Source organism: Hibiscus syriacus, unplaced genomic scaffold (assembly GCF_006381635.1).
Source record: "Hibiscus syriacus cultivar Baekdansim isolate YM2019G1 unplaced genomic scaffold, ASM638163v2 tig00112528_pilon, whole genome shotgun sequence".
Taxonomy (NCBI): Eukaryota; Viridiplantae; Streptophyta; class Magnoliopsida; order Malvales; family Malvaceae; genus Hibiscus; species Hibiscus syriacus.
The window spans coordinates 133,761-147,646 of NW_024063356.1; positions in this window are offsets into that span (position 1 = coordinate 133,761).

The window sequence follows — 13,886 nt, forward strand, 5'->3', positions numbered from 1 at the left end:
GATGATGTAGACTACATTGATTAAGTACATGTTTGCATCTAATTTCATATCATTATGACATGGTCATTACATTGCTTTGTTATTATTATTACATTGCCTCACTAAGTCGATGACTTAGCGTGTGAGTGTTTCACACGTAGGATCCGAGAAAGTAGACGAGACAGGTTAAGCAGCTTGACAACATTACTCCTGCAACCACCAGATCAGAAGCAACTTAATCAGCAGGTCATTTTGTTATGTAAATGGTAGTTGGCATGTAATTAAAGGGTTAAGTTGTGTATGCTCTGAATATTTTGGTAAACTTATATTACAATATGTATATTATCGTATTTTCTTAATATAAGTTCAAATATTTTGCTATTATTTGTTAAAAGTTGTGTTTTAAAGTCAATGTAGTATCTCTAACTCATATCCGGGTCGGGTATGGGTTGGGGGTGTTACAGTAGAAGGCAACCTCTGCATCACTGATCCCAGAGAAAAAAGAGAGGAAATTGATGCCACCGGGAAACATGTATCTAGCAGATCCTCCTTATCGTGTATAGTTTTTAGGGAAACCTAGAAGCATTTCCACCTCATCAGGTTCAAGTGGAATAACTTTATTCCTTCCAACCCATACCAGATTTCATTTTCGGCACTCATCAAGAACATACTTTTGGACACTCGAAGGTGCCTCATTGTCATAAGCTTCAAGAGCCTTACGGATCTTTTCTGTCAATTTGGCACTTTCTGTACATGTTTGTAAACAGTTCAAATTTTTTCATGGATATATTAAGGCCACTTCAGACAAATCTATATAGGGCATTTTGAAAGCTCACATCAACAAAAAGCAAATTTTGGGGCATGCTGAAAGCCTATTTCAATCAGAATCAGGAATGTTGATATATTTTGAACATTCATATCAACAAATATTGGGGCATGCTGAAGGCCCACATCATCATGTGTTAAAGATCATTAACTTGAGTAAATATTTCCAATGAGACAGAAAGATATGAAGAATAAAAATGGTGAAACAGTGATAGTAGAGCTAACTATACATAATTGCTTCGTTCCTGGTGTTGAACAAATATCTACTCAACAAGTATGGTTTCAAATACCCAATCTTCTTAAACCATGTGTCACATGACAACGTGTTCTTTGTTAAGCTACATCGCGGTTGCATGGATAAAGATGGTCCTCATACAGACCATTCGATCCAGGGTTTAGTTCTTCAAGATCTCAGCTTTGAATTTGGTCATTTATGTGTCAGTGATGATTGGATATTTCTTTGAGGGTCCTGGCGATTAATTTCAATCATGTTGTTGGAGCTACGAAGCTGTTTTTCACATCGATTTTTGTTTACTTAATGACATTGAAGAAAGAGGCTCAGCTTACATATATTACCCTTATTCCTGTTGTTACTGGGGTTATCATTGCCAGTCGGGGTAAACTGAGTTTTCATCTTTTTGGCTTTATCATGTGTATTTTATCTACAGCAACAAGAATTCTATGAACATACTTCTGTACATGGCTCCTATAGTGGATGTGTTTCTACTTCCTACACTCATGATCGGTATTACACTCGCACTTGCCCGAGATGATATAAAGATTAGTTGGTATCTCTTATTCAATCCGAAACTAGCAGATTTTTTGAATTTGATCAATTTTTTGGTCAAGAAACACACCAGTATCCCCCTTTTATTCCCATTAACTTTTGCTCTTGGTGTCTTTGTAACATCATAGAAAAGCTCTAAACACTATGCAAAAAGCATTCACTGATTGATAAATCTAAGCAGAAGCTACAAGAAATGATGAATGTGTTGTCAAATGTTTTACGAACATCTGTGTAGAAACCACAGGAAATGATAGATGTGTTGTCAAATGTTTTATGAACCAATGATTATGGTGCTGAACCAATGTTTCTATCATATGGCGTTTTCATTTATGGACCCAAGATGAAGTTTGTCTTCTTCAACTCTAAAGTTAGAAGTAACAAATGATGAATATTTCTTTCCATGAGAAAGGAAACTAAAACTTCAACAACAAGAAACTAGTGGAGCCAATTAAGGTTGAACGATATGTTGTTGTTAAACATCTCAACATGATTTGGTCTGAATGGCTTTGTTCGATTTCCAATTAGATGTGAAGACATGAAAGGAATTAGGATAAATCATTCTTGTGATATGTTTCAAGAGTTAAATCAAAACAGATTCTACTCTCCTAATTACTCTCTGCTGAGTTTAGCATATCTACATCTACATTCTTCAAAGATGATAGATTCTATCTTCAAATATGGTAGATTCTCTCTTCAAAGATGATAGATTCTCTTTTCAAAGATGAAAGCCTTATTGGATTTCTACACAAGTCCAGACTAAGAAAGCCGATGTTATCAAAGATAAAATAGGGCATCAAGGTTATAATTCTGACTACGGAAAGAGTTCCATAAATGAAACATTTCCTCTGAGACTTAAATGAAGCAAAGAAGACATAAAGATACCAGTTGATCAAATGGTTCTTCAGAAATATAGCATAAGTTGCTACACTGATATCCGAAGGTAACCCTGACAATAAATGATCAAGTGAAGAAAGACCGAGTTCACCACTTTGAAGTCAATTGAATATTGCATCAACATTCATGCATTCATAAGAACATCATTTGCATAATAGACAATGCATTACATTGATACATTTGATTGCATTCAAATATGAAGTTTTACAGATCTTCGTATGAAAAAAGAAGATTCATGATGAAAAATACCTTACAAGAAAAAGGTAGAATTCAAAACCTCAAATACAGAAATCACGCAAACATCTGAAGAAGAGATGGACGCAATCTACAAGAATGAGCATTATCTTGAGATTGGGGCATGTTACCCAATCAACATGTTATTTTGAAAAATAATAAGAAAACGCTTTTCAATGTTTCTCATTTAATCTTTTTTGAAAATGAAATTGCTGAATAGTAAGAAAACGATTTTCAAAGTTTCTTACTTAGTAAAATATTTCCCACATCTGTAAGCCCTTCAGTGCATGATGTTTTCAAAGCCTTCGGGTCATCTGTAAGCCCTTAAGTACATGATGTTTTCAAAGCCTTCGGGTCATCTGTAAGCCCTTCAGTGCATGATGTTTTCAAAACGTTCGGGTCATCTGTAAGCCCTTCAGTGCATGATGTTTTCAAAACCTTCGGGTCATCTGTAAGCCCTTCAGTGCATGATGTTTTCAAAACCTTCGGGTCATCCTTAAGCCCTTCAGTGCATGATGTTTTCAAAACCTTCAGGTCATCTGTAAGCCCTTCAGTGCATGATGTTTTCAAAAAACCTTCTGGTCAACTGTAAGCCCTTCAGTGCATGATGTTTTCAAAAAACCTTCGGGTCATATGTAAGCCCTTCAGTGCATGATGTTTTCAATAAACCTTTGGGTCATCTGTAAGACCTTCAGTGCAAGATGTTTTTAAAAAGCCTTCGGGTCATCCGTAAGACCTTCAGTGCAGGATATTTTCAAAAAGCCTTCGGGTCATCCGTAAGACCTTCAATGCAGGATGTTTTCAAAAAGCCTTCGGGTCATCCGTAAGACCTTCAGTGTAGGATGTTTTCAAAAAAGCCTTTGGGTCATCCGTAAGACCTTTAGTGCATGATGTTTTCAAAAAGCCTTCGGGTCATCCGTAAGACCTTCAATGCAGGATGTTTTCAAAAAGCCTTCGGGTCATCCGTAAGACCTTCAGTGCAGGATGTTTTCAAAAAAGCCTTTGGGTCATCCGTAAGACCTTTAGTGCAGGATGTTTTCAAAAAACCTTCGGGTCATCCGTAAGACCTTCAGTGCAGGATGTTTTCAAAAAGCCTTCGGGTCATCCGTAAGACCTTCAGTGCAGAATGTTTTCAAATGAGATTTTAAGAAACTTATTTTCAAAGGTTCTTTTATCTTAAATCCTCCGAGTCATCTATAAGACCTACAGTGCAAGATGATAAGACCTCAGGGCCATCCATAAGACCTCCAGTGCAGGATGTTTTCAAATGAGATTTTAAGAAACTGATTTTCAAAGTTTTTTTTATCTTAAATCCTCTAGTCATCTGTAAGACCTACATTGCAAGATGATAAGACCTCAGGGCCATCCATAAGACCTCCAGTGCAGGATGTTTTCAAATGAGATTTTAAGAAACTGATTTTCAATGGTTTTTTATCTTAAATCCTCCGGGTCATCTGTAAGCCTTCCGAGCAATATGATAAGTCATCCGAGCCATTCACAAGACCTCTGGGCAGAATGTTTTCAACATTTTTATCCTACTCAAAAGAAGCCAAATGAAAAAATATTATCTTTTTCGTCTTTTTTCTATTCTTGTTAACACAAGAATGAGTAAAGAGGGGCAGCTGTAGACACTAATTTTTTTCATTTTATTTTTAAAATTATTATTATTATTAAACTTTATTATTATTACAGGCCCAAACCAGAACCCAATTACAAATGGGTACCCAGATCCATACCCGACCCAGACTACTCAGTAGGATCCAAACCTAATTAGGGTTTCTAGCATCTTCTCTACCCTCTATTTTTATCAGCCGTTGGATCTGGCATGATCCAACGGTCCAGATTATGCATAGCAGAAAACCTAGGGTTCACGAACCCTAGGGAGATTTCGGCGCAACCATATACCTTCAACTGCTTCATCGTTTCTACGCCAACCACTCTACCGCTTCTACGCCAACCACAACGCCATTATGTTCCCTAGTCATTTGCTTCCACGACATCGATGCTTCCAGAAGATCTACACTAGCCGCTCATGTTACATCCCTTTGGTAACACACCGAGGGACCATCGAATCGAATGCAGCTTCATGGTGGCCTATAAAATGCCACCGAACCTGCAAAGACAAGAAGGAGGAGAGGAAGCAAGCACCAGAAAAAAACCCATAGCAACCAAACATTAAACCGAAAGAAGAAAAGAGATCGAGAATACTTATCCACAGTGGTTGGAGTCTCTACGCCTCATCGGAGAGTTGAATCGGCGAAGGTATAAATTTAGATCTAGGAAAGTTTATTATTTTTTAAAAGAAACGGAAGCTAGATTTGGCTTTAAGGTTGTGTGATCTACGATTTAAGGTAGTTTTCACATTTTTCGACCACCGTGTGTAGTGGCCGGCAGTGGCGATCGACGCCGGAGAACGGTGGTGACGGTGGTCGGAATTCCCTCCGGTGAGGGAATTCTAGAGAGAGTTCAGAACTTCTCTACCTAAAAAGAGAGAATCAAAGTGAAAAATGAGAGAAAAATGGCCTAAAGGTCGGTTTCTGGGGTATTTATACCCTTACCAAAACGGCGTCGTTTTTGTGAGGGATGTTTATGTAATTTCCCACATAGCAAAATCACATCCGTGATCCCTCCAAATTTATATCCTTTTGCAATTTGGTCACAAAATTGATTTTTGAAGTCTTTTAATTTTGTCTTCTTATTTTATTTTATTATGTTATAGTCCCTGCCATATTTTAAATATTTAGGGTAAATATATTATTTAGTTCCTTATATTTTAGTTATGTTTATTTTAATCTCGTATTAATATTTATAGTTAAATTACACTATTATTATTTATATTATATAATATTTTAAGTTATTTCTATTAATTTTGACATTTTACAATTTAATCCTTAAAAAGCATGTTTCTGTTTATTTTAATTTAGCATTTATATTTTATTTTATTTCTATTATTGCCTTTTATGTTTAAATATTTTAAATATAGTACTTTAGTTTTTTTTTTATTTTAGTCACATATGTATTCTAATATTATATATTAATAATAAATTACAAATAATAAATAATTAAAAAATAATAATAAAAGGCAAAATGCTTAAAGCCTTCTTTAGTGGACATAGTGGGTAAGAATAATATAATATAATTTTGAATTTGAATTTGCCTAGCATAATCGGTCATTACCTAACCAATAAAAAAAATATATTAATAAATAAAAGATGTCTTAACATTCATAATTTATTGCCACTTAAACAAAATGATTTCCTTTATTAACTTTTGCTATCATTGAATATTACGTACACGAGTTTGTCCTTTTTATTTATTATTATTATTATTATTATTATTATTATTATTATTAGATTATTATTATTATTAGATTATTATTATTAATTTTTATTTTTCTTGAAATATGTGTTTTATTCCTTAAAATATTTTTAAGTAATCATAATATCTTATATCAATTAATTTATTCAATTTCATAATTTAATTAAAGGACAATATTTATTTATTTTTAAATATTAAAAAAAGGTTGTCTTAAAATAACTAGATATCTTATTTTGTTATTTTAAAAATAAATAAATATAATGTTTAATATACATATATACACTTTATTTTTATTATTTTTAGGAAAAAAATGTCATATTCTCATTAATATTTATTTATTTATTTATTTATATCAAATAGAATGACTGTCTTAAAGTAACTAGATGTCATTTTCTGATATTTTTAAATAAACAAATACCCTATTTATGAAACCTAAGTATATATATACTTTAATTTTATAAAAATTATTTTAATATATTTTTCCTTAGAATTATTCGATTGAATCTGGAATAATAGGATCGTAAATTAAATTCATATTTGAATTCTTAGATTTCCAATAATAGAGACAATTTATAATTGATGTGTACCAATTTTGGGCGTTGTGGGGGTGCTAATCCTTCCCCAAACATAACCGACCACGAATCCCTTTTTAGTACTAAAAAAATGAATTTCTGGCTATACGTAGACTGATTTATCTTTTAAATGATGTTTTCTTAAAAACTTTTTTAAAAGGTGATTTTTAAATATTCGACCTACCTAACTCAAAAGGTTCGATGGTGACTCTAAAACATTTCATTAAAAACCATTTATTTATTCAATCGCTTTTCCGTCAAGAAACATTCGTGCCCGGGCGAAAATCGGTTACGATAGCTTGGCGACTCTACTGGGGATTTTGGTCAAACCTAAGTCGATTATATATTTTCTCTATAATTAGAAATTGAGAATCCAATTTTATTTAATTTATGATTCATTTCTTTCAATTTATTTTATACCTTTGTATATTTATTTGTATTTAATTGCTTTTTAGATATTAATTTTGTGTGAAAATTTCTCCTCACACATAACATATGCATTGCATAACATAAGCTTTATAATCAAGCTTGTCCCTTTTAAGTGGGAGTGAAAGCGAGGTCCTCGTGAGAATTTATTCTCTGTGTAAGACCTAGTAAGTAGCTTTCGGGGTTCATATGCTCTATGTATTCGTGAGAATTTATTCTCCGTGTCAGACATAGAGAAATGTGTCCCCTCGAATTGAACTCAATCCGCTTAAGTCTGTAATGGACTAGGATTGAGGGTTTGGCAGCCCAAGGGGGCACCAACAAGGACAATTCGAGTACCTTTACTCCTAGAACTGAATCCTTGCATATAATAAACCCTAGAAATTCTCCTGATCTAAGACAATATTGAAACCCTATCTGTATGTGTACACAAAAGAGAAATAAGCTCTAGCTTTTAATTTATTTGATTTCATTTTTTTCTAAACAAAGCATGGAACTAGAAATCATGCAGTTAGGTTAGTTTTTCTAAACAAAGCATGGAACTAGAAATCATGAGGTTAGGATTTATACCTTGATAAATAGGAGCTTTTCTTTCTATTAATTAGTACTAACCAATTTATTTTTTCCTTTCTCATTTTTATACATTTTGTTTTTCTATAACTTGTTTATATTGATTTCTTTTGTTTGCATTGCATGATCATGGCATAACCAAAAGGTGTTGACTTGAAAAACTGTTCATCAAATTGGAAAGAATTCATAAATGGACAAAAGGTTTTATGATCAAACAAAATATGACGCAATCATGGAATGGCATCATGAGGGAACTCCGAGGATGGAGGAGAGCTATGCACCCAAAGATCATATGCCTGTTGAAGAGCAAAAGGAGATACGAGAAATAAGAGAGCAGATGTCCAAGATGATGGGTAGAATATCTATTTTGACCAAAGGAAAAGAGATTCCTGCACAAAAAAAGAGAGAGCTCAATGAAGATAAATCTGCAATCTCAGATATGCACTTCTGATCCTAACCAATTTGAGAAATTACAAACAATCATCATTCGTATTCACAAGTTATCTGGAGATACCAAAGAAATGGTGACAATTGTAAAAGCTCCCAGAGATGAGAAGAAATCATGTAATCTGAAATCGTCGAAGTTTAGTCTTCTCCTAACGTCTAAAACTCAGGTTCAATCCAAGACAAAATGCGGTTCTCATTTTGATGTTATCCCTATATCATATAAAGAGTTATATGAGAAGCTACTTGAAGCGCGAGAAGTGGCTCCGTACTACATAAAAATGTTCCAACCTCCGTATCCGAATTGGTATGACATCAACGTTTATTATGAATATCATGTCGACGCTCAAGGACATACCATTGAGAATGGTCTTGCCTTCAAACGTCGAGTCCAAAGTCTTTTGGATCATGGAACCTTACGATTTATGATAAATGATCGACCTAGTTTGGTAATTTAAGGTCCTGCTAGATTAATACCAAAAGTATTCAAAGGTAAAAGTATCAGTAGAGGTGTCCAGAAGGAAGAAGATTTGCTGAGGTCTGAGGCTCAAATAAGTCATTTAAAGATTGAAAACGATAAATTGAACACCAAAATAGAAACCATGCATGAAGATTTTCAGAAGGTCAGTCAAGCCTTTCAAAATGCTGGCATAGGAAATACCCCAGAAGAGTTGATAATAGGGGTCACCAAACTGAAAAAGAACTACAACATAAATGAAGGATGAGCCAAGAAGTTTTTTCATGATTTACGAGTTATAGAAGAAAGACTCAATACAACTGTCATTGAATTGAGAAAATATCAAGTCGACAATCAAAGGTTGAATAGTTCTATGACCAACATGGAAGCATCATATCAGATCCATCAATATGAGATTGATACTAAATTAAAAGCCACTAGAGCTAAGAACAATATATTGAAGAAATGTTTAGATGATTATGGGGATCTTATACGAGAACTTCTTAAACAAAAAGATTCTCTCACGAGAAAAAATGAACAACATTGTTTGCAATTCCGAGAATTAACACAAAAGATGGAGGAAAAAGACAATATCATGAAGGAAGTTGCTGCCCAAGCAAACAATGTGGCTCATAAGCTGGTGGACTTAGCTGGCTTCACGAGAGAATTAAGGCAGATTGATAACTCCACACCTGAGCATGAGTGGAAGTTAATTTGGCTTTTAAGGGAAATAGAGAAGTTAGGAGTGAAAGCTATCCCTTACATGTAAAAGTTTTGTTTGATGCACGGAAACTTTTGCGTTCAATGAACTCTGTTCTAAGATGATCACTCTTGAGTAACACCATTTCATACATGCATTTGCATTTTACATCTTTGCATTTTCATTTTGTATTCATACTTTTATGTTTACTTTTGCATTGCACAATTTGCATTCTTATTTTTGTATTTATGCATTTTTACATTTACATTATAATTTTTATTTGTTCAAGTATTGGTATATACATTAATTATAAAAACATATAAATAAATCATGAAGGGTTCTGTAACAGTAAAATTGAGACCATTCATTCATATTACTGTACCATCATCATGAAAATAATGGAGCAATCTTGTGAGGGACTACAAGATCAGTGGCCAGAATAATTTACAGGGTTACCTCAAGATACAAGGAAAGAAGCATCGGATTCAGTACCAGATGGATCAAATCAAATTAGTCAGGGGATATCATCTGATAAAAGGGAGATAATTGCTAAAGGACAACCATGCAATCAGATTGAAAAGTCGGGAATGATAACATAACCTGGGGCATCCCACTTGAGCCCAAAGAATAACCTCATTAATTATTCATAATATGAGGAGAGATTCAAGATGATGGATGAAGCAATCAAAAATATGAAAAGTGTTAATACTTCCCACAAAGAACTAGAAGCAAAAGACCTCAGTTTGGTTCCAGATTTGGTTATTCCCCATGAATTCAAGATGCCTAATTTTGAGAAATATAATGGCACCAGTTGTCCTCTAATCCACCTGAGAATGTTTTGCAGAAAAATGGAAGGATATTTAAGTTCTGATGATCTGTTAATTCACTCTTACCATGATAGCCACGTTGGCCCAACAGTAGTCTGGTACAATCAGTTGACCCAGGAACAAATCAAGAGATGGGTTGATCTAGCCGATGCTTTTTTGGGACAATATCGATATGTTAAAGGCTTAGCTCCAACACGTATGGATCTTCAAGGAGTAAAAATGGAAGCCAATGAAGGGTTTCAGTAGTATACCTTAAGATGGAGAGGAATGGCAGTACAAGTTCAACCTCCCATGTTAGAAGAAGAGATATCACATATGTTTCGTGATTCCCTTCCCGCTCCTTTCTTTGAGTTAATGTTGGCAAATCCGACGAAGGAATTCAAGAATCTTATGACAAATGGAGAATTAATTAAAAATGTAATCAATGAAGGAAACTCAAAAGTCACATCCAAGAGCCCGACAAATCAGAGAGCGAAAGCTGATGATGTAAATGAATGTCATATGCAGAGTCCTCGCCACTACAAAAGAAAAAGAGCAAGTAATTGTTCGGATCGACCAAAGAAATTCATGCGATCAAGAAAAACTTTGGAAGTGTTCCAAACTTCCATTTCAGACGTGTACCCTCATTTGGTTAAAGGTCGATACATCACACCAAGACCAACCAAAGTGCTACCAAACCCTTCTGCTCATAGTTATGATCAAGGTATTGTTTGTAATTTTCACTTGGGGGTAAAGAGACATTCAACAGGGAGTTATTGGCCACTGTTAAAAGAAATAGAGACGCTCGTTGAGAAGGGAGTCTTGACACAAGAAATGATCAAGAAATGGGGGGCAAATAAAGATGAAAATCCTGGGCCAAGTACATACCCAACATTCGAAGCAAGCTAAACAAAACAAGTGGAAGTTGTTATCTACCACTATAGTACTTTCTATTTTCAGCATCTTGTTTGCACATGTTTTTTTTCCTTTCTCCATTTTTTGTGCAATAAATAAATTTGTGTTGCTTTTAAGGTTATGAGCATTGAGTCAATTTTGCAATCTTGCAGTTCTTTGAATATCAACTGGATTCAAAAACTATTTAAATGATTAGAGTTATAATCTTTGATAGAATATCAAGATTGAAAATCAGAAAAACAAGGACCCTTGACCTTACCTCAGAAGAAATATACCCAAACACGACCCTTTCCACAAAAATGAAAGAGCTTTCTCCAATATAAGGAATTAGGCAAAATGGATTTGTATTTACATATAAAGGTATACAATATGGGGCATCTTATGTAACATTGTAAATCTGACTAGGTTGCTTTTCTATTGATGAAGTTCGATGATGAAACTTTGACAAATCTAGTCTAAAGTCATTTGGTAATGAGATTTTCTGAATTCCACCAAAACACCTAGACTATAACAGGTTCTTCTTAACAAGCTTAAGAAATTGGATTTGAATACCCATGTTATATTATTATATATATAATAAAGCTTGAGTTATCGCCCTAAATCAATTGGTTAATAGCCCCGACTTTATGGATAATATTCAGCTAATTCGTTATGCTTGAGTTATCCCCTTAAAGTAATTGGTTAATCGCCATGGCTTTATGGATAATATTCAGCTAACTTATTATACTATTATATGCAATAAAATTGTTCCTCTAGAGCAATTAGTTAATCGCCCTGGCTTTATGGATAAGTTTCAACTAACCTGATAAAGGTGATTATATTATTATATACAATAAAGCTGAATTCAGATAGCCAAAATGGCAAATGTGTTAAGAAATGGACTAAGGATGCTAAGAAACACATGTTATAGTCAACTTCACACGAGCACTCAGAAATTTCATTATCATATCGATGTTTTCAATATTACTTTATCAAGGATTTCTGAGAATTGAAATGGAGGTATTCTAGAAGGTCTAGTAACTGTTATGCTAGATTGTGTCATTTTGTACACATCCGGTTAAAATAACAAGTCAAAGAAAGTGAGGTATGTGACAAAGTTCACAAAGAGAGAGAAAGGAGTGACATCTTAAATAGATGTAACCATAAAAAATAGGAAAGCCATCCTGAAACCAACCCAAATTTTGATATTTGTCAAAGAGCTATAATTCTCAAACATTAAAGAATTATTGATTCTTTTGATATTTTTTGAATTCAAGCTTATGATTTGATTTTATTCTGAACCTGTGATAGGCAACATTTTACACACAAAAAAATTCATTCTTCGATGAAGAAAAGAGGAAAAATAATTTTCAAACAAGACAGTCTCAAATGAGAAAAGTCCTTGAAGCAAGTTGTTGCATATTCTTCCTCTATTGAAGAAAAAGAATGAACGAGGCTAGAATGATGAAACATTTCACTTTCTTGAAAGTAAGTGGTCCAAGAAGCCAGAAAGTCTGGAGAATTGAACTTGTAACGCTCTCCTATAACATCATTAGCAATTCATCAAGAAAGATTATCACTTATCTCATGCTGAGGGCGATAAGCATCACCAGAAAAATTATTTTCCCCAACCATCAATCCATGTCTCTAGCAGATTCTCCAATCACAGAGTTGTAAGTCCCATTAAGGTGTATTATGGGAATGAACAAGTCACCACTTGCACTCTGGTTACACCGTGATAATGGTTCAAATCTTGATGCATCATTGTTGCCTCTTCCATGTCAATCATTTTCTTTGTCAGGATTATATCCATTATATCCTTAAGAAGATTGTTGAACTTGAATTTGAGAACTTATGGCACAGAATAAGACATGAGAACATATTCTACACTTATAGACCTTTCATATTGGGTAACATTGGTTACAAGATTCCAAAAGTAAAGATAACCAGTTTTACTATCAACCAAACTTTTCCATGGTTCGGGAAGAGTGGGATATATCAGTGAGTATCTTGGAGCAGCAGAAGAGATAGTCGTTGTAGCAGTCATTGCAAGAAAATGCACCAACAAAAATTTTCTAGTTCATACAGATGATATTTATTTCTTCCAATAAGGTTGTTACACTGGATGCCACCAACAACAAGGTCGAATTCGCCAAATCTACTCATTAATTACTCCAATCGATCACTATTCACTTCTTGCGCATCTGTTTTCAAAGGTATGCCAAGATAGTAGAAGGCAACCTCTGTATCACTGGTCCTTGAGAAATAGACAGAACATTAATGCCACCAGGGAACATGTCTCTAGCAGATCCTCCTTCTCGTGTATGGTTTTTAGGGAAACCTAGAAGCATTTCCACCTCATCAGGTTCAAGTGGAACAACTTTATTCCTTCCAACCCATACCAGATTCCATTTTCGACACTCATCAAGAACATACTTCTGGATACTCGAAGGTGGCTCGTTGTCATAAGCTTCAAGAGCCTTACGGATCTTTTCTGTCAATTTGGCACTTCCTGTACATGTTTGTAAATAGTTCAACTTTGTTCTTGGGTACATGAAGGCCACTTCAGACAAATCCATATAGGGCATTTTGAAAGCTCACATCAACAAGAAGCAAATTTTGGGGCATGTTGAAAGCCCATTTTAATTAGAATCAAGAATGTTGATGTATTTTGAACGTTCATATCAGCAAATATTGGGGCATGCTGAAGGCCTACATCATCATGTGTTAAAGATCATTGACTTGAGTAAATATTTCCAATGAGACAGAAAGGTATGAAGAATAAAAATGGTGAAACAGTGATAGTAGAACTGACTATACATAATTGCTTCGTTCATCAGGCAGTTTCATTAGGGTCCTGGTGTTGAACAAATATCTACTCAACAAGTATGGTTTCAAATACCCAATCTTCTTAAACCATGTGTCACATGACAACGTGTTCTTTGTTAAGCTACATCGCAGTTACATGGATAAATATGGT